This window comes from Schistocerca serialis, chromosome 12, assembly GCF_023864345.2.
Source record: "Schistocerca serialis cubense isolate TAMUIC-IGC-003099 chromosome 12, iqSchSeri2.2, whole genome shotgun sequence".
NCBI classification, from domain to species: domain Eukaryota; kingdom Metazoa; phylum Arthropoda; class Insecta; order Orthoptera; family Acrididae; genus Schistocerca; species Schistocerca serialis.
Window position 1 is genome coordinate 91,469,859 of NC_064649.1, and position 6,000 is coordinate 91,475,858.

Here is a 6,000-nt window from a genome sequence, read left to right on the forward strand (position 1 = left end):
TGAGACTGATCGTAGGTTCAACCAAGAGGATCTAAACAACCATCCCATGTTGACAAGATACTTATTATGTCTTTCAAAACACATTCTCCATTTACACGACATTCGGACGAACTGCTTGGACTACATATAACCAACTTTAACCTGGACAGGCGAAATGCTGTGAACCATTACTACTGGTATACAACCATGTAATGTACCCTCTGTTGGAAGAAAACTTATTGTTGAACCTGGTAGGGTTAAAAAACTCTTTCAGAAAGTTATTCGCCTCATCGCTCCGATTCTGATAGTTCCAGTAGTGTCAGCGTCCTCTGAGGTCATTCAGCACTTTGACTGACTTAAAATTTGCCTCAGATCAACGACTACTCAGTTGAGACTCACCTATCTACTCCTCGTCCATGTTCATCAAGTCAGGGCTGGAAAAATTAATGTTAGAAAGTCATGAAAGAATTTGTTTCCTGAACTGTCAAAAGGAAAACTACATTTCAAAATTGTATGTAAAACCTTTTAGTCCAAATAAAAACAAAGTAAATGCCTCTTTATTTTTCAAACAAATTATATTTTTCTTTTTGTCATTAAGATGTGATTCACAGTGTTTGTAAAATAATAATAATGACAATAATAACAAAAGATTTCTCTCTGGCCGATCGATATATGCAGTCTACACTAAATATGAACTCCTTTTCGGAAATGGTCTCACAACAAAGTAGGACCAATGTCGTACCAGATAAATGATGTCTTTTTACAAATTAAAGCAATGAATTGCAAGAGCATGACCTATAAAACTGAGTCTACATTTAGCAACAATGAGTTGTTTCTCTCTGTAGAACAACGTAGTGCTGATCACCTAATGCAACTTCCCACACATTATCGGTATACACATACTCTTAACGGTTTTGCTGAAAGACGAAATCAGTAAACGGGTATGCTTGCCCCCACCCCACCCTCGCTCCTAAAGAAATAGTTGGTATGCCACTCGTTTTGTGGTATATGCTGTATATGTCATCCATAACACAATAAATATGCATTTCCAATCATTGGTTCCCTATCTCAACGTTATCGGTTGTGAACTCACTACCATCTGTTTCAATATTACCTATAAGGTTTGAAACACCCACTAAAGAAGTCATACCATATTGGTTTATTGAAAAGTTGTTTATACTGTGTTTTGATTGATTGTGATTCTATATTGTGTGAATGCTAGTTTTCTTTTGGAATATGTTAGGATGCTAGATGACACAATACACTGACAGAAATTCTGTACTGACTGGTGCTACAATTGGAGCGAAGGCCAGTGTTTCCAAGCAAGATTTAACTGAAAGCATTGGTATATTAAGTCAATCTGTGTTCTTAAGTTTACTCATTATTGCGTGCCCACCAACATCCGTATGTTGTTATACGATGCTAATAAAATTGTTATGAAGTGGAAGTTATTTCCTAGTGTGCTTACTCAAGAAGTAATAAGTTCTGGTTCTTTTGCAAGAGGAATGGTAGAATGAGTTTACCTACTAAGATACATGAATTTTATTATATGAGGGAGAATTATTCCAATTTCTGAGTTTTATTTGTAGATCCTGAGATTACTAAACATAAACAAGCTTCAGTGATCTACATCATGTTTGATCACTTATCATGAAATATTGCAGTTTTAGAAGGGCAACTGAAGGATTCATTTTCCAATCCAGTCTCTTCCTGCCATTACAGATCTGCTGATTGAACAAAGAAAGAATTTAACGAGTTTATTTCAAGGTAGTTGCGTCTTATATCCCAGCTGAAAGATTCAAGAGCACAGTTGAACTGGTCAGTTGAAAATTCAAACATGTTAAAATTAGAAACTGCAGAGTGGGGCTGTAACACCATAGGAGAGTATCATGGGAATGCTTGAGAAAAGATGCATGCTTTCCAGCGAAATTCTACTTACCGAGTTCCAGGAATCACAATGAAGTGATAAATCTAGGAATAAACTACAGCCCCCAATGTATTGCTTCTTCACAGAATACGACAGTAAACTAATTACAGCATGCACAAAGGCTTCAGGTAGTTACTACTCCCATGCTCCACATGCTAATTGAACGGAAAAACATCCCAATATGTGGTACTATGTGAAGTGTCCATGAAGGGTGACATATCATTCAGGGAATGTCCCACTTCCCTGCTCTCCACTGGCCAATGAAGATATTTGCGAGTTAACGTAGTTAGCAATAGAAAGCACCCCACTTTTGGGTGGTGTTTTATTGTCTGAGCAGCCACAAGTGGGTGCCTCTACCTGCTAAGTGGAATTGTCTGCTCTGTGGTGGTGTGGCTGAAGGGCATGGAGAGAATATGATCTCTGTGACACCAAAGAAATGCTCATTGGAGAACAAATGATGGTGAAAAGTATTTGTACCAATGGTTATTGTCGTGGTGGACTCTGACAGACACACATTCTCTTGTCTGACTGGAATATGCAGATGTATTTAATCTCTCATTATGTAGAATTGTATATTGTATATTGAATTTAATTGACGAAAGGAGAAAATATAAAAATGCAGTAAATGAAGCAGGCAAAAACGAATACAAACGTCTCAAACATGATATCAAATGGCTAAGCAGGCATGGCTAGAGGACAAATGTAAGGATGTAGAGACTTATCTCACTAGGGGTAAGATAGATACAGCCAACAGGAAAATTAAAGAGACCTTTGGAGAAAAGAGAACGACTTGTATGAATATCAAGAGCTCAGATGGAAACCCAGTTCTAAGCAAAGAAGGGAAAGCAGAAAGGTGGAAGGAGTATATAGAGGGTCTATACAAGGGCGATGTACTTGAGGACAATATTATGGAAATGGAAGAGGATGTAGATGAAGATGAAATGGGAGATATGATACTGCGTGAAGAGTTTGACAGAGCACTGATAGACCTGAGTCGAAAAAAGGCCTGGGAGTAGACAACATTCCATTAGAACTACTGATGGCCTTGGGAGAGCCAGTCCCGACAAAACTCTACCATCTGGTGAGCAAGATGTATGAGACAGGCGAAATACCCTCAGACTTCAAGAAGAGTATAATAATTCCAATCCCAAAGAAAGCAGGCATTGACAGGTGTGAAAATTACCGAACTATCAGTTTAATAAGTCACGGCTGCAAAATACTAATGCGAATTCTTTACAGACGAATGGAAAAACTGGTAGAAGCCGACCTTGGGGAAGATCAGTTTGGATTCTGTAGAATTATGGGAACACGCGAGGCAATACTGACCCTACGACTTATTTTAGAAGCCAGGTTAAGAAAAGGCAAACCTACGTTTCTAGCATTTGTAGACTTAGAGAAAGCTTTTGACAATGTTGAGTGGAATACTCTCTTTCAAATTCTGAAGGTGGCAGGGGTAAAATACAGGGAGCGAAAGGGTATTTACAATTTGTACAGAAAGTAGATGGCAGTTATAAGAGTCGAGGGACATGAAAGGGAAACAGTGGTTGGGAAGGGAGTGAGACATGGTTGTAGCCTATCCCTGATGTTGTTCAATCTGTATATTGAGCAAGCAGTGAAGGAGACAAAAGAAAAATTCGGAGTAGGAATTAAAATCCATGGAGAAGAAATAAAAACGTGGAGGTTCGCCAATGACATTGTAATTCTGTCAGAGACAGCAAAGGACTTGGAAGAGCAGTTGAACGGAATGGACAGTGTCTTAAAAGGATATAAGATGAACATCAACAAAAGCAAAACGAGGATAATGGAATGTAGTTGAATTAAGTCGAGTGATGCTGAGGGAATTAGATTAGGAAATGAGACACTTAAAGTAGCAAAGGAGTTTTGCTATTGGGGGAGCAAAATAACTGATGGTGGTCGAAGTAGAGAGGATATAAAATGTAGACTGGCAATGGCAAGGAAAGTGTTTCTAAAGAAGAGAAATTTGCTAACATTGAGTATAGATTTCAGTGTCAGGAAGTCGTTTCTGAAAGTATATGTATGGAGTGTAGCCATGTATGGAAGTGAAGCATGGACGATAAATAGTTTGGACAAGAAGAGAACAGAAGCTTTCGAAATGTGGTGCTACAGAAAAATGCTGAAGATTAGATGGGTAGATCACATAACTAATGAGGAGGTACCAAATAGGATGGAGGAGAAGAGGAGTTTGTGGCACAACTTGACTAGAAGAAGGGACTGGTTGGCAGGACATGTTCAGAGGCATAAAGGGATCACAAATTTAGTATTGGAGGGCAGCGTAGAGGGTAAAAATCGTAGAGGGAGACCAAGAGACGAATACACTAAGCAGATTCAGAAGGATGTAGGTTGCAGTAGGTACTGGGAGATGAAGAAGCTTGCGCAGGATAGAGTAGCGTGGCGAGCTGCATCAAACCAGTCCCAGGACTGAAGACCACAATAACAACAACAACTGTAGGCAATATATCGAGTTCAACTGCCTCAGTGTGTTGTTCCAGTGGATGCACTGAAAAACAGGAAGCTCTTTCAGTGTCTCTCGGAGAGGACACCTACTCAGGAGATGACATCTGCTCAGAAGAACTGATGCATGGTTCAAGAGGCACTGATTAGCAGGGTCCTTTCATCATAGGAAATACTCTGACCGATAAATATATTGCACATACTTTGAAGAATTAACCTAGGGAAATTCTACAGGCCAACTAATGGACTCTTTTATCCATCAACACTTATCATCAAAATAGAAAATGTAAGGAGAAACATTTCATCCTGCGCCATACTCTTCACGAAGGGAAGCTGAGCATGGATATAGATGAAGACATAGAATGATGGAATGCATAATAATACACTACTGGCCATTAAAATTGCTACACCATTCGAAGATGACGTGCTACAGACGCGAAATTTAACCGACTGGAAGAAAATGCTGTGATATGCAAATGATTAGCTTTTCAGAGCATTCACACAAGGTTGGCGTCGGTGGCGACACCTACATGCTGACATGAGGAAAGTTTCCAACCGATTTCTCATACACAAACAGCAGTTGACCGGCATTGCCTGGTGAAATGTTGTTGTGATGCCTCGCGTAAGGAGGAGAAATGCGTACCATCACGTTTCCGACTTTGATAAAGGTCAGATTGTAGCCTATCGCGATTGCGATTTATCGTATCGCGACATTGCTGCTTGCGTTGGTTGAGATCCAATGACTGTTAGCAGAATATGGAATCGGTGGGTTCAGGAGGGTAATACAGAACGCTGTGCTGGATCCCAGTGGCGTCGTATCACTAGCAGTCTAGATGACAGGCATCTTATCGGCATGGCTGTAACGGATCGTGCAGCCACATCCCGATCCCTGAGTCAACAGACGGGGGCGTTTGCAAGACAACAACCATCTGCACGAACAGTTCGACGACGTTTGCTGCAGCATGGACTATCAGTTCGGAGACCACGGCTGTGGTTACCCTTGACGCTGCATCACAGACAGGAGCACCTGCGATGGTGTACTCAACGACGAACCTGGGTGCACGAATGTCCAAACTCATTTTTTCGGATGATTCCAGGTTCTGTTAACAGCATCATGATGGTCGCATCCGTGTTTGGCGACATCGCAGTGAATGCACATTAGAAGCGTGTATTCATCATCGCCATACTGGCGTATCACCCGGCGTGATGGTATGGAGTGCCATTGGTTACACGTCTCGGTCGCCTATTGTTCGCATTGACGGCACTTTGAACAGTGGATATTACATTTCAGATGTGTTACGACCCGTGGCTCAACCCTTCATTCAATCCCTGTGCGAAACCCTACATTTCAGCAGGATAATGCACGACCGCATGTTGCAGGTCCTGTACGGGCCTTTCTGGATGCAGAAAATGTTCTACCGCTGCCCTGGTCAGCACATTCTCCTAATCTCTCACCAATTGAAAACGTCTGGTCAATGGTGGCCGAGCAACTGACTCGTCACAATACGCCAGCCACTACTCTTGATGAACTGTGGTATCGTGTTGAAGCTGCATGGGCAGCTGTACCTGTACACACCATCCATTCTCTGTTTGACTCAATGCCCAGGCGTTTCAAGGCCGTT